The 16,568-nt window shown below is 39.4% G+C and overlaps 1 protein-coding gene across 4 annotated transcripts in view; it reads right to left on the bottom strand.

The window, feature by feature from the left end:
- Positions 1-16,568, bottom strand: part of RERE (arginine-glutamic acid dipeptide repeats) — a 426,438-nt gene that overhangs the window by 299,384 nt on the left and 110,486 nt on the right. Inside the window, exon 2 of one of the 4 annotated variants that reach the window (XM_029230138.1) lies at positions 4,263-4,321. The exons of the other annotated variants lie outside the window; for them this stretch is intronic. The gene's annotated coding sequence lies outside the window, so the exon portion shown is untranslated. The remainder of the gene's footprint in view (positions 1-4,262; positions 4,322-16,568) is intronic. 4 annotated transcript variants of the gene reach the window in all.

Below are 16,568 nucleotides of genomic sequence, written 5' to 3'. Positions count from 1 at the left end.
TTTCTAAAGTGATTCACATCCATTACTACCTCATTTTATCACAAAAACCTGAGTACAACTGTCGTATGAATCATCATAAAATCCTACGTACAGAACACAGCTGCCATTAACCTCTTAATGCATCAACCAGCTAGTGCCATTAACCTACAGCCTCTTCCAGCTTCTATCATTCCTTCTCTCGCTACCAAACTTCTCAACATTTCCTCACCAACTGCAAACTAGCTTCCACCATCACTGGCCATCCTCCACCTCCTGGGCTGCTCTGCTCCACAAATTCTCAGGGGTTCCACTGACTCCTGATTAAGTCAATAGCACTTTTTCACTGTGTTTTCTCAGTTCTCATTCTCTAGTCCAAAACCTAGAACATGTGATTCTACTGTCATCCCCCTACTTTGAAGCACCCTCTACCCTGTACTCTCTTTATATTGCTTTACCTTTCAGACCGCTTTCTCTCAAATCATTCTTCCATTTCCTCCTCCTGCCATAACACTGGCTGTTCTTTCCCAATGACGTGATGCTCAGCATTACCTCAGCACTGGCTCCTCCTCCTATGTGAGATTCAGTGAGGGCCCTTTGGTGGCATAAACAAATCTCAAAGCTGGCTGGGCCACCAGTGTGTGGAGGAAGGCCAGGGGAAGCCCTTTCACAAAGGTCACCTCTAATAGGATGGGGGGGGAGGTCAAGGAAAGAACAGAGGTCAGGCTCTGGCTTGGAATCCGGGCCTCCCCACTCACCACCCGTGGGCCTTGGTCAAGTTGCTTAACTCCTCTAAGTCTTGGGTTTCCTCCCTGGTACCTCACAGGCATTTAGACCTGCAAGGATTAAATAATTCACGCAAAGACAGAACAATATTAAGGAAATGAAGTCATCCATAATCCCATCATCCAGAGATCAGCACTATTAACGTTTGGTATATTTCTTTGTAATCTTTTTCCTTAGCCTCTGTGAGTAAATGTGGGTGTGCACATAATTGGAATCATACTGCATAAACAGTTTGGCATCTACAGTTTTTTTTCCCACTGAGCTTTACATTATATTTTTATATCATGATGATTTTTAGTGGTTGCATAAAATTTCCTTTTATGGATGGATCATGATTTAACATTTCCCTTCTACTACTGGGTGCTTAAACTGACAAATCACTATGTTTAATTTCTTTTTTGTTCCATTTTTTTTTCCTTTCCCAGAAAAAACTCTCTTCCTCCCTCTCTATTCCCCCTGTGAGCCAAAAATTGTTAACAATGGCTAATAAATCATTAAATAGTGTGAGAAACACACTTTCATCAAGGAAGAAGAAAATAATAACTTAGAGAGTAAACATCCCATATTAAACTAAAAATCACTGGCATGCCCTGAAGTCATCTTTGGAAGTTTTGTGAATCATCATGTTCTTTTTTTTTTTTTTTTTTTTTTTTTTTGCGGTACACGGGCCTCTCACTGTTGTGGCCTCTCCCGTTGCGGAGCACAGGCTCCAGACGCGCAGGCTCAGCAGCCATGGCTCACGAGCCCAGCCGCTCCGCGGCAAGTGGGATCCTCCCGGACCAGGGCACGAACCTGCGTCCTCTGCATCGGCAGGCGGACTCTCAACCACTGCGCCACCAGGGAAGCACCATCATGTTCTTTTTAATTTGTTTGGTGTTCCTTCATTTGGATGTAAGTGCTGTGAGGACAGGGACTTCATCTTTTTTGTACCTTCAGCAACTAAAACAGTATCTAGAGCATAACTACTGCTCGCTATATTAAGTACTAGCTGCCATTATCTGCCAGGCACTTTCCTAAGCATTTTGCACACCCTCTGAGGTAGATTCATCATTTTTCCCACAAAGAGGCTAATAAATAACTTACCCCAGGTCTCACAGTGTGTGAGTGGTAGAACTAAGGATAGAACACAGTCTAGCTATTTACCACCAACTTATAATGAATAAATTGATTACTTATACCAGCAGAGCCTCCATGTGATAGCATTAAAAATTGAACATGCTTTATTTTCCCGTTAATTAAATTTTAACATTTTGTTTTACTATTTTTCATTACAAACAGATATGTCAACTAAATCGAGAATTAAAAAGATTGTGGAGGGCAAGGCTACGACCCTAATCACCATCAATATATGGAATTTAAAAATATGGTCCTATAAATAAAAAAGAAATACATACTAATGAACTTTTGAAATAACCTGTTTGGATCTAGGATACTTACTATATACTTCTTTCTATTTTTCTGTAGATTCAGCATTCTCTGCTGCCAATCTAAACGTCCTGATTTCTTTTAATTAAAGAAAACATTTTATATATGTCACACTGAAATTATTACATTTTCTAGAAGATGTTGCACTCTCTTTCCTCATTCCAGGTTATCTTAAGAAGGACCCATTTCTCCAATGAGTTAAAAAGTATCTCAACCTGCGACCACTTCCCTTGTCCCTCTAAACACCCCCTAACCCCGTCCCTAGCACCAGCCCCACAAGTCCCTCCAACAACACACACCCACGTTCTTCCAACAGTAAACCGGGCCCGTGAACGGGCTTCACATTAGCTTTATATATAAACAGATTTGTCAATTTTGTCTTTTGACTTTTGCTCCTTTTTTAAAAAATGTAGTGGACAGTCTTAGAAACCACGGTGGTAGGCAGCTCCTCAAGACAAAGGCATACGGTAAGGAGACCAAACCATTAAGAAAATGTGTCATTCACACCACAATCTATTTTACAGCCTGAAAAGTCTGACTTTGTCGTGGACCTATATTCAAAGACTCAAAGCTACTCAATCTTACAGTAAATACTTTCCAATAACTTGGAGCCAAAAGCACATTTTAAAATTTAAAGGTAGCCACACATACCCTTGAACAGAGACATTTCTAAATCCTTGTATTAATCATCTAGCCCGTGGCCAGACTGCTCTAAATCAAAGGTTCTCTCAGTCCCTTTGGTACAGTGTAACAAGAGGGAAGAGACAGAAGGAAACATTTTAGCCATGTTATCTCCATTGGGCTAACATTTATTTGAGTTTTACAAACAAATCCTAGAATAGCAAACAAAGACCCAGTTTAAAAAAAAAAAAAAAAAGGGCTTCCTATGTCATTATAAAATGGATGGTTCCATTGGCTACTCAGACTAACATAATAGCAAGCAAAACCTTTGACCTTGGAAAAGCATGGTAAATGTTAATACCTACTGCTAAATTACATGGTTTATCAATTTCCTCAAAACCAAAAATAAATCTCCCACGAGTAAACTATTACATGAGTAAACAAAAGCTTGTCTTGTTCTATCATTTGCTTAAAAGCAAGCACAAGGGCGGTGGGAGAGGGATTAAGAAACAGAGCCAGACAAGTCCATAAAACCTCCAGTGTAAAATAAAACTACCCTGCAGGAGCAGCCAATGCAGTCTGACCTAACAGCTGTACACAGTTGCACTAATTAAAATGAAGAGCTAGTCTGCATGACACACAGGCCATTCGCTGAACCTTTCTGAGGAGTTGACGGGGTTCCCCATGACACTCCACACCCGCACCCCACCCCACCACCAGACCTACAAGCTAAAAAATAAACCGGCACATGGCTCAGGGTACCCACATTTGAAGATACATACACATTCAAGCATTTCAGAAGTAATCACAACCATGTAGACTGGAACATATCCTACAGGCTATAAAAACCCATTCACACACAAAGGAAGTGGTACAGCTACATTACGTCAGCTCTCGCCTCAATTCATAAATGCAAAACCACAAAACAAGACAAAAACCTACATGGCCTTTTGCTGGAAACCTTCTCAGAGTGAATGAATGTGGGTTAAGTCTTCAAATATGTTACTGAACAGCACTCCTTGATGCATCACTTCCAACAGCCAAGGGGAAGGAAGAAGTGTCACCTTAGGCCATTCTCTCATGCAACCAGATCACATAACATTTCAAGCACAGCCTGCCAAGCACCAGGGCCTGCCAGAGTACAACGAGCACTCAAGTGCTTTGCACTGAAAACCACCTTTCACTGGTCCCAGAGATCTTTATAAAATACTTTAAACACTACTAAATTACAGAGTTGAAAAAAACAAACACAGGCTTCTAACTGCTGCTCCCATACTATTGTGAAGTTGCTGTTAAATGTTAAGCCTCTAAAATGTCTGCCTTGTGTTATTAACTAGGCAATGTAGATTTTCAGAAAGGCAATTGTCTCTCAGAGCCCAAATCTAACACACACATAAAAATGTAGAGTTTGGTTGTGCATCTGGAAATAATTGCCCACAGATCAACAGGCTTACATGGGATATTGTTCCCGTCTGTAGGGTTTCAAATGATGTCTACTTTAAATTTGGAGTTCCTAGGAAGAAAAAAAAGAAAGGAAAAAGAAGTAAGAATGACCAAAATATAGTAATTTTGGCATGTAATTTAAAGGACTTTGTCAACTCTGTTCTCAACTTTCACTCAGTGTCTCAATCGTAAAGCACACACACATATCAAAGAGAAAAATTAATCTCTCTACTGACCTCACTGTTCATTCACATACCATTTTTTTTGAATTTCCATATGGCTGAGAGGAGGCCTCCAGCCAAACAATGCCCCAAGGAGAACAGTGGCACATGTGGGCCAGGAAGGCGAATGGCTGGGAGTAAAACAAAGTAACCTATGACAAGAGTTTCTTTTTCAGCAAACAGAAAGTGGTCAAGCAGGTCTCCATACAGCTTCAACCAGAGTACAAGATTTGAGTAAACAGGTGGAGGGGGCAGGGAAGCCATCACCTCAGACAAAAAATAAAAATATAAAAAATAACAATTTAAACTTAGAGCAATCTTCTTCAAAACTATCCCTGCGTTTTAGCTAACCTGGTAAAATAACAGTATTGTGATCCAAGAAACAAATTATATTTGTCACTTAAGCAGCCCCAAATTACTTTATAACCAAGTCCATCCAATTCACTTTATTTTAAAACTTAAATCTACTCCACAGTAAGCAATAAAGCTCCAGATCAAACAGCGGCTTCTGGATTATGCATTCCTCATCTTCAGCTTTCCTTTTAAAGAACACACACACACACCATTAAAAAAAAATAGTGTTTTCTCTGCCCTAAACATGTTTCTTACTTAGTTTATTTAATTGGGATCTCTAGAGTTTTGACAATTTAAAACAAACAAAAACCCAAAAACTAGTAAGCCCAACAGAAATGCAATGGGACACAGCAAACACCTATTCCTGATTCCTGGAAAGCCACCATCATTCTTAATACCCGAGTTGTTCATCTCTCTGGGGTCGTCGACCTCACTCCCGTACACCCACCTCCGAGAGCCCCTGCGCCCACAGTTATCCAACTTCCTGGCCCGAGACCCGCGTCCCCCTCGCAGCAAGAGGGGCCAGCCACTTGCCTGCGGCCGGTCGCAGCAGGAGGTGAGCCCTGGGGCCTCCTCTCCTCCTCCTCGTCCTCCGGTGCAGGGCCCCCTTGCAAACTCAGGCCCGTGGGCACCGGAGGGACAGGCTGGGGCTCGGGGCGTGAAATGCACTTGCTAAACAAAAGGAGGCCCGGGCGGCCGCAGGGCAGCAAGGCGCGGGCGCATGTCCCCGCGGCTCAGCGGCTCCGGGAGGTGGTGGCCGCGCCGGGCCCCGCCCGCAGCTAGGGGAAGCGGCCGCCGCGGCTCACTCTCCTTCAGCCCAGGCGTCCGGGCCAACACTGCCACATGCCAGTGACCCAGACGCTGGGAGAGAAAGAGCAGCCTCCCCGCTGCGGCGGCGGCGGCGGCGGCGGCGGCGGCCGACAAAACCCGGTCTGGAGCCTGGCCCGCTCCGCGCGCACCTCTGCCCGCGGGGACGCGCGCACACAAAGCCTGTGCCGCTGCAACTGTACCTCCTGCCCAGCTCGGCCAGCCTCCCCTCTTCCCCAGTCCTCCTCCCCTCCCGACAGCCAGAACTGGGAGGCTGTGTGATTGATGGCAGCTCTTAATAGCGTGGTCAGCTAGAAAATGCATCTGCAAGCAAGATATTAAAGAGGCAGCGCATCCCCGTGAGTGATCAGCAGTTCACACATCCTAGAGCTGCCTCTGCTTCTGCCAGGAATATTAATGCCAACCACCTCTGACGTCTAACAAATGCAGATGAAATAACCAACAATCACAGACACGATGAACGTTTGTTTCAAAGATGCACAGGAGAAAGAAGCATTGTTTGGTGTCAAACAACATTTCTGACCCCAATTTTCCTTACAGTTTAAGAATTCTCTGTAAGTCATTTGTTTAAAAAGTCTTCTCTCTGATCTTTTTTCCCCAAGAAAACAAAGATCCATCTGCTAGACAAGGCATGGCTTAAATTGGGCTTGATTGAAATCCATCTAATAAGGAAGCAAAATAAATACACATTCCTTGCTATGCAGCCTTAAATAAACATAAAACCCACCAGCTACCAGATTCCAGACCTGTCATTAATTCCATTGTTATGTGCATGGAAACAGAATTACCAAAAGTAAATTTCTAATTAGTTTCTTCCCCACCCCCAAACTGGTAAATATCTATCAACTTGCTCAAATTTACCAAAATTAAACTACATTTATACCATGTATTCCCTAGTAGTTAACAGCCACAATCATTGTGTCCTATTAAATAAGACACTCTATAGCAAATTTTAAAAAACACGTTCCTATGGAATACAAATTCAAATTACTAAATTCCCTCAGTATCAACCCAAATTTGAAAGTTACAAGCTCAAAATTTAAATGATCACTTTTGGTACCTTTAATATTACACTTTTTAGCCTCCAGGCAAGTTTCATGGAACGCTCAAATAGCTTTATACACGTTACTGGACCTTCCAAGGTCCAATAACTTTGCTGAATTATTAGGTACCCTTACCAATAGGCAAACATTTAGATTAAGTGATTTGCCCAAAGTTTCTCAACAAGGGAGTGGGGGGCCGGGTATGAAGGAGAAGCACAGTGTACCCAGGGATCCTGCCTCTCTGGCACAGATAACCTAACTGACATGCACATTTGCTATTTAAACATCACTCTGCTGAGTTCTTTCAAAGAAAACAGTCTACAGGAGACAGAAATCTCTCTCTAAAACTACTAACACAGCACTTGTACTGAGAGCAAGAGCTGATGAAGCATAATGCCTTTGCCACCCTGAAAGGTGGCTGTGACCAACACAAATCAGAGGCGGTCCCCACGCAATGCAGCTCTGCCATAAGCTCCCCGTACCACCATTCCTCAATAAAACCATCCTGAGGGGACCGAAGCCTTGAAAGTCTACTCAGGACCAAGTGGTTCTGAGATCACTCCATCCATGTCGGAGATGAAACTGACCCTAAAGCCTAGCTACAAAAGCCACTCCTGTACTGGGGCACACTTCCACTTACCCACCAGCTCTTATCTAGATACATGGCAGAGCAAGAAGCAACGGGGGTGGGGTGGGGTGGGGTGGGGGGGGTGTTTGTCTGCAGCACTTTAAAAAGTGCTGGTTTATCACAAGATGGAAAGGGCTGGTGAGGACAACCAAACTGCTTCATTCTAAATTCATACTGTACCTAGTCTCCTGGGATTCCAAATGCTTTGACAGCACTTTATGACACTTATATTCTTTTGTCCTTATCTTGCACCCTCTGCTAATCCATCCACACCCAGCCCCCCACTTTCAATCTCTCCAAGGTATCAGGATTCCTACCAAAGGCCATGGCCGCTTCTTCCCACTAGAACAGAATTCTCTCCCTGCCACCCCGAACCCCCAACCTCCCCAGCACACAGTTTAAAGCCTACTCCTTCAGACCTCAGGTAAAATACCACTTTGTCAGAGAAGCTTCCCCTGCGGCCCCGTTCTAGGTCAAGTTCCTTTGTTATAGTAAGTTCTCAGGGAACTGTGTTCCTTTCCTTGAGAGCATTTATCTCAGTTTGTAATTCATTGGTGTGACTTTCTGATTAACGTTCACAACTTTCTGATTAACGTGCAAGTTCCATCAGAGAAAGTTCTGTATGTTTGCTCATCATCAAATACCCGGTTACCAAGATCACATATCTTTGAAATGAATAACTGAATTATCCATTAATACTACTACTCATACTGTTCTACTCATTTGTATATTCTCCACACAGTTGTTGGCACAAAAGAAGCCCCTCTCAAATAAGTAGCACCTATGCAAATAAATTAAAAAATTAAAAGTCTAGGAAAATGAACATTTTTATCCCCACTTTATAGAGATGTAAATAATTGTGCCTGGGGTAACTTACAAAAACACTGAGACCCAAACCAGGGTCCTATCTGCAAGCTATACTTTTTTTTTTTTTTTTAAGAGCCAATGAAGTACAGATGCCATCATTAATACATTCAAGATAAGTTCTTCCTAGTGATGTGGCATTTAAGAAGCAAACAGCAGCAGGTAAACTGGACAGACTACTAAATCCTGTATGCGCACAGAGAGCAATATAAACAGAATATAAAATTTTGAAAGCACATTATTATACACTAGTTTGTCTTCAACATTTCTCTGAATGCGAAAATACTACCAAATTCTCCTGTAAGTGGGGGAAGGGGTATAATCCTCACCTCTCTTTTACACTCAACTTTTTCTTTATTTTCAGTTATTTCCTCTCTAAAAGACTTCTACTTCCCTGACACGGAAGCCTTTGTAAGAATTCTTTTGACCTGAGGACTCCTAGTCATTGGTGACAGACATTCCAAAACTGCCCTCCCTGACTCCTCTAAGTGAAGAATTCATTTTAAACACCATTAATGCGAGCTTGTAAATTAAGGAATCTGTAGATAAGGGAAGTTCTTACAACAAGAACAACAATTTCTCAGATGTCCTGCACAAGAGCACAAGAAAAAGCGAAAGAGAAAGCGTGAGATGAATGAAAAAATATTAGATATTCCCCAGCTTCACTCCCAAATTATTCCTCACTGTTATTTTCAGCATTTTCACATGGCACTGCTTGGTTCCCACATGAGTTCACCCTGGCCTTGTCTATGTCATATGTCCTGCTTCCTTTTGTCCTAAGTTCCAGTCCACGTAAATTCCAGCTCCAGGTTTTATAACACTCTTCATTTATCAAAACAACCCTGTCAAGTTGAGTACCATTAACAGATAATGAGGGGAGACAAAGCACTCCATATTCTACAGGCCTCAGCATGCAGCTAAGTGAGCTGACATCTGACTTTACCCTAACATTTATAATTAAATACAAAGTCTAGTTAAACTAACATTAAAGCTATGACGGGGAACAGTACACAGGGGAAATGTGAAGTATAAACTTAGCACTAGTTGAATAGGGCTCAGGCTATTCCAGAACCTTAACCTTTAACAACTACCCTGCGTTTCCTCTCTCTGCCACCCGGCTTCTATCACAGCCATAAGACTCTTGGCCACATCTTCTAAAGATAGCAGCTTTGGACCACTCTCCAAGACCATCAAAGGGGAAGGAGACTGCAATTTTACATGAAAGTTTAAAAATAACATTCATATAACAATAACTAGTGAGGTCTGCCAAAACTATAACTATCAAGTTGAGACAACAACATTCCTTCCTATCGCATTATCTAGTAAAATCACTCAAATCAAGAAACTTAGCTCACCTGAGTGTCAATGTGTCAAAAGATTAGCAAAGTCAATCAAGCAATGACCAAACCAAGGGTTGTGTTAGTACTAGCTAGCAATGTTTGCACACTGTCCTAGGATAGGGCGGTTTTGTTTTGTATGACTATGCGGAATATGGATACATAATTGTAAGCTAACCATCTACTTCTTTCCCTTTTCCAGTTCACAAAATGGCACCACACAACAAAACTTCTATAGTTTTCAAAAGAAAAAAAGAAAAATATATAGTTCTTTCTGAAGCCCTTTTGGATTTTTTTAGTTATTATATGTTCCTACAGAAAATCCAAGCAATCCCATTCAACACGCTGAAGTGTATCTCTCCGGACTGTCTTCTAGAACATATGTACACAAACTTACACAAATATTTAAGAACATATATATTCGTTCGTCTAGGGGCTCATTCTACTGATTTTTATTTCATGATAATAAAATTCTACTATTCATGCTATATGGCAACTTGCTTCCCTCACTTTACAGCAGACCATTAGCATCCAATTCCTCTTCAGAGCTGAACAAAATTCTATTGTGTGGGAGTACCATAATTAACAAGTCCTCAACTGCTACAACCCACTTCTTTGTGCATCACTGTGCATACCTGTGAGCATCTCTATACTGGAATCTCTAGGTCAATGAATATGCACTTTTTAGTCAAAAAGATTGAGTCAAACTGCTCTCCAAAAAAAGTGGACCAATGTATAGCACTCTTCCCAACAGTAGGCCCTGTTCCCATACTTGCACTCTGGCGGTCTGAGTTTTGCATCACACACTTCTCTCCTGGACCCCCTACTGCCCCGGCCACATCCTCTATTTCTTTCCATGACTGCTCTGAAACATACAGGTAGTCAACGTCTGGCCTCTTATCACACTCTGGTATCTGTCATGAGTGAGAAGATTTAATTCTCAAGCTGCCTCTGCGTTACTACTGATCGATCTAAAGATTTTATTTTTCTAACCCTCAGCTAGCTTCTTAGCAACAGATTCATGTTTTCAAATGCCCTCTGAGTTCCACCACAATGGTATTCCACAGACACTCTCAAATCATCCTAAACAAAATCAAAATATTCTCCCCCACATGTCCTGGCTTCCCCAACCCAGTCTCAGAAACTCCTGTTACCCTGGTATAAGAATTAACAGCATGCCCTTCCTTTTTAAGAGGAATCATGACTTACACCCTAAAATGTATGTGAAATCAGAATTAGCACATTAAACATAATATACTTCTCAGCCTTTAGCACTACTGAATGACATATTGTTTAATAATGGCTAACAACCATCTAATCCATACTCTGCAAGTCTTAAGTGCAAATCAAGGTTTACTAATATGAATTTTTAAAATACCTTTCCTACCTAATTACCTATCCATTCATTTATCACATCACTTTCCATTCAGCCATAGTTTCTTTGTAGGTAAAGGTGCTGAAGAACAGAAATATGAAAACTTAAATCAACCAGGACGGTGATGATAATTATACCTACAGAAAAAGACTCACACAGAAAACCACTGACATATATGATGCAATAATTAGGCAAATATTACAAATTACTGAGGATAAGTGAGTTTTTATGTCCTCTAATGCCAGAATCTTAATATTTACTTTTATATTTAAGAAAAAATTGAGTTAATTTCAACGTAGATACTGTTGGAATCTACTGAATATACTCTTTCAAAATAACCAGAAATAAATCAGATTCTAAAAATCAAGGAGGCTAACCTTTAGTAAAACTATGAACAGCACATACTCCAAATTAAATACAGAGATACGACATTAAGATTACACATTAATTACAACTTTTGTTTTATACTTGCCAACAGAGACCCAAGTATATATTTGAGTGATAAACTGCTAATAAGTATTTAAGGTGTAATTTCATGAAGTACAAAATTACTGACATTATTAAAATATATTCCTAGAAAGAAAGGGGAAAAAAAAAAACAACCCAGCTTGCAGCACACCAAATCCCGCTTTTCTAAGAACGGAGAGCAGAAGCGCTGGCTCCGGTATGCACTCAGCACAAACTCTTTGACGCAGTAAGTCAGTCAAAGGTCAGACCTGGAGATTCTAATTTTTGCAAATGTGTGGCCCTCTCATGGATGTAGGATATGAAACAAGCCTTCGAGCAACCTGAGAGAAAACGGAACTCTAAGAGAGCATATGCTTTAAACATTTTTAAGGACCTTTTCATCTTTTTTTTTATTTTTTTTACTTTATTTTTTACTTTTGGCTGCATTGGGTCTTCCTTGCCATGCATGGGTTTTCTCTAGTTGCCGCAAGAGGGGGCTACTCTTCATTGCGGTGCGCGGGCTTCTCATTGCGGTGGCTTCTCTTGTTGCGGAGCACAGGCTCTAGGCGCGCGGGCTTAGCAGTTGTGGCTCTCGAGCTTTAGAGCACAGGCTCAGTAGTTGTGGCACACGGGCTTAGCTGCTCCGCGGCATGTGGGATCTTCCCGGACCAGGGCTCGAACCCGTGCCCCCTGCATTGGCAGGCGGATTCTTAAACACTGCGCCACCAGGGGAGCCCTTTTCACCTCTATTTAAAAAACTCACTAGAGGTCTCAGATTGTACAGATGAAATTACAAGTGTTCCCTTAGAGTGATACTTTGAGACGGCAAAAATACAGTTAAGAAGAGAAATCTCTCGTTTGGAAAAGTGTTACCAATAAAAAAAGAGTTTTGTGAAAGAAACAGTTCAGAATCTCAGGACCCTGACAGGATGTTTAGAATGGGGCCTGACAATACGTGATAAAATCAGTGTGGAGATCCAGCCAAGTTTATTGGAAGTAATCTTAAGACATCTAAAAACCCTAATTGGAATCACTTTACCAAGAATTTAAAATATCAACCAGATAATGCTTACAAATCCAAAACATAACTTTGCCCTTTTTCTAAAAAAATTTCTGCCGTATGTTTTCTCTTGTAATATGCCTCCAATAGACTAAACTCTTTTAAAATAAAATCACCAACGTCTATTTTACGAAAAATATAAATGTAAATGTTTCAAAACATTAAATAAGTACCATTTGCCAGATTCAACACTGCAGGTAGCATCAAAGATCCAGTAGTTTTCTGCTTAAAAACCAATCACTTCTCTCTAAAAAAATGTCAGAAGACTCTAGTTCAATAAATCCACTCAAATGTGCAATACATCAACTAAAACAAAAATTAAAAGCCAGAGTCTCAAGAATGTTTGCCCTAAACAATACAGGATGATTTCTTTTCTTTTCTTTGGAGGAAGGAGACAAACTTGGAACATCCATTTGAGTTTAATTTTAACTGACTAGAAAAAGCAAATATTTGGGCTGCAGGAAACACAACTTAGTACAAAGGAAGACATGGGCTAACTTCTAACATTTACTTCATTTGATTAATTCTAACAATAAAACCTAAACAATGATCATCCCCTCTAATCTTCAGAGCAAGTTAACTCTACAGTGAAAAATATGAGCGCCCTATCAGCAGACTCTGGTTATGTTTAAACGATTATAATGTAAAGCATGTTCATTCTCACCAGTGAAAGGAAACGACTGCCAAAGGCTTCCTTTACAAACTCTCCAGAATAGGGCAGATCCCTTTAATGTGAGATTTTCCTGACACTCCAATTGTAGCAGACCTTGAACAAACAGAGGCGCATTAAAAGCTGACCTGGTTCTATTATCTTTTATTGAAGGCCTAGCAAAGATCAGACATGAGTCCAGTGCTATTTACATTTTTTTGGTGCATTAATCACTTTTATACTCGAGGGCTTTAGAAAAATTCAATAGATTTTTTTTTTTTAATGGTAATAACCACAGGATGTAACCATAGCAGTATTGGTCTTTTTCTCAGGAAGGTCAGAAAAGCTTTAAAAACAGGAAGTCTTGCTATAAGGTTGAGAAATGTTTGTTTTAACAGTCTAAGGCTTTATGGTTGTAGTTTGCAGTCAGGTGTTATGGAGGACTAGAGTTTATTCTTTCCAGCCAAGGATTAACATCCCTGGGGAAAAAGCCAAAAAGGTGCCCAAAGAACTAGAAAAGCATATTATCCTAAAATAAGACTTGTTATAGAATCTGAACTACAAATCTTCCTAGCTCTCCCTTTCAACATTACCTGGGAGCTAATTTAGTAAGTGTAGCAGGAGGAACAATTTATCTTTTGTGGTAATTTATAAAGGCTAGAGGAAAACCATAGTAACCAATGCTAAGACAGCCACCAAGCAACAATTAGCAGTTGGGTTAAGAATTGATACTTGCCATTTTATAGGTGTTTTCTATTGACTACCTCATTTTTTTAACATACTAAATTAATTACTGTAATCAAATATAAGAATGACAATCTTTCTTAAATGCAAATTCTTGCTAAAAAACCAAATCAGTGCAGATTAACTAAAAAAACTTTTTATCCCCCAACAAAATGGTTGGTGTCTGCTTTTAAAGACATTGGTTTGTTTTTTTTTTCAATTCTACTAGATTGCAAAAGAAATTCCTAACATATCCAACATCAAAGGTATTTTATTTCAAAAAAATCCAATTTCATGATTCTATTCTTTATTTAGCCTTTGTGTATACAGACAATAAAAAAGAATGGCTTTATCAACACGATAAGCTGCACATATTAAACTGAAAAAAAAAAGAACGGCTTTATCATTTGTGGACTCTCATAATGGAATTAAATTTTTTTATTGGATTATAGTTGATTCAAACTGTTGCCAGTTTCTGCTGTACAGTAAGTCAGTTACACATATACATATATCCAGTATTTTTTAAATTATTTTCCCATATAGGTCATTACAGAGTATTGAGAAGAGCTCCCTGTGAAATACAGTTAAGTCCTTATCAGTTATCTGTTTTATATATAGTAGTGTGTACGCGTCAATCCCAACCTTCCAATTTATCTCTCTCCCCCCACCCTGGAATTAAATGTTATATTATGAAAACTTTAAGGCAAAAATCCAAGTATTATTATATGTATCTTGTCAATTTAAAATCCATTTGGCTTCTATAAGGCACTGCTTGGAAAATCATAATATCAACATAAAGCGCTTTAAAATATGAACATAAAGGGCTATTAACACAAAAGTTTTGTCATTTACCCTGAGGTGTGTCAAGAAGGGAAATAAACCAAAGTGATTTTCTACTTGACAGTTATAGCTACCTTAACATTTTTCATGTTTACCTCCACAATATTCCTACAGGGGATTGAACTACCTTCATTTAACATATGGGACTAAAATGACATTCCTTCAACCAACTAGGTGTCCTCCTTATCTTTCCAAAGACACTGCTTTAATAACAACTAACCCTAAAAGAGTCCTGCTGGTTTTCAGTTTAATGTACACTGTATAATGATTAGGCTTGTTTCCTGAAAATTAGAAGACAATAAAGCAATGCCTTCAAAGTTTTGAGGAAAAATAGTATCCAACCTAAAACTCTACATCCAGCCAAACTATGAATCAAGTATGAGTATAAAATAAAGACATTTTCAGACATACACAGCCTCAAAACATTTACTTCCCATGCACTGTTTCTTAGGAAGTTATCCCACAAATGAAAAGGAACCAAAGAAAACTCTGCAAAAACTGACCTCTAAGATGATGTCCAGAGCGACACAGAAGGGAAGACCCCTTCCACCAGCTAGGTGGCAGGTCTAGACATTAAATCAAGAGGAGGGGTTCCAGGAGGGATACCACCAAGAGTGATTTATAGATTTCCTAATGTTTTCCACTATATTGAGAGGAGTTTTATACAGTTCTGTTGGAAACTATGAGGCTGATTTCAAGATAAGAATATACAAAACTAAGCAAAGGAACAAACAAAGGGGCGGGAGGGGTGGGGAGCTGGGTTAGAAATGAATTATTAACTCTAGGAAAGAAAATGAAGAAGTTGTACAAGAAGGGAAATTAAATCATAATACAATATGTGCTTCAGCTATAACAATATATACGTTGTCACAGTAACAGAAATATTCTATATTGATTTAATCACAAACTGTGATATAACTACATTAGGAAGATGGAGGAGGAGAAAGTAGGTGATATAAGAAAGATAAATCCTCATCTCTCATTGGGCAAAGTCGGCAAATAATGTCTACAATATAAAATAAAAACATAAGCATGCTCTTTATCAACATTGAGGTAACAAAAGAAATGGTTCAAAAAGTTAAAATGGGTTCTCTGGGGAGTGAGACCCAAGGATGGAAGAGGAAACTATTAAAAAATAAATAAATAAACCTTGTAACACATTTGATTCATTAAGCCCACGTACATATATTACCTAAATTTAAAGTAAATATTAACAAAGATGTTGCTGAAAAGACCTTAGCTACTTGTTTAAGAAATTCGCTGACACATACCATTAGCATTTTACAGTGTGCTCTGGTCACCTGGTGAACACAGGGAGGGAGGGAAAGAAATCTAGCCAAAGAAGCTAAAAGCTAGATTTTAAGACACAGGGACCAGAACTGAAATTTATTTTTCTTCATACAGAAAGCTGTACTACATTTTGCTACCTGCTGGCAAGATTCTTGAAATTTAGCCACTCCATTTAAAAAACTCACAGTTTTGTCTTTTTTTTTTTTTCAAAAAAAGAAAAAACACAAACAATCCCAAGAAATGGAAAAAGAAATGATATAGCAACCAAATTCAATCACTATAATTTTAGTATACATAAATGAGAAACAGATCACTAACTATATAGTATCAGCTTTTAAAAGATAAATGCTATAAAAGCAAAAGTACAAATACATTATCTAGCCTCAAAAAATTTAACATAATTTTCTAAACAATGTCTTAGCATTTTACCCATTTGTTTATTCAAAGATATGTTCCAAAATCAGTTAAAAGTTTTTTAAAAAGAGAATAAGATTGATAAAATAAAGGAAAACAGAGGATGTTTTCAAACACTAGTTAGAGGTAAAATTGCAAGCTTATCAGTATCTCCCAAATGCCATGCTTTATCTTTTATTGAGGATAGTGCTGAATTTTAATACCACTGTTTTGTCAATAAAAAGTGTTCACATACACTTCACAA

This window comes from Monodon monoceros, unplaced genomic scaffold (assembly GCF_005190385.1).
Source record: "Monodon monoceros isolate NGI ecotype Baffin Bay Population unplaced genomic scaffold, NGI_Narwhal_1 Super_Scaffold_18, whole genome shotgun sequence".
In the NCBI taxonomy this organism is placed as follows: Eukaryota; Metazoa; Chordata; class Mammalia; order Artiodactyla; family Monodontidae; genus Monodon; species Monodon monoceros.
Note: the sequence above shows the minus strand (reverse complement) of the source record. Positions and strands in the feature narration are given on the sequence as shown.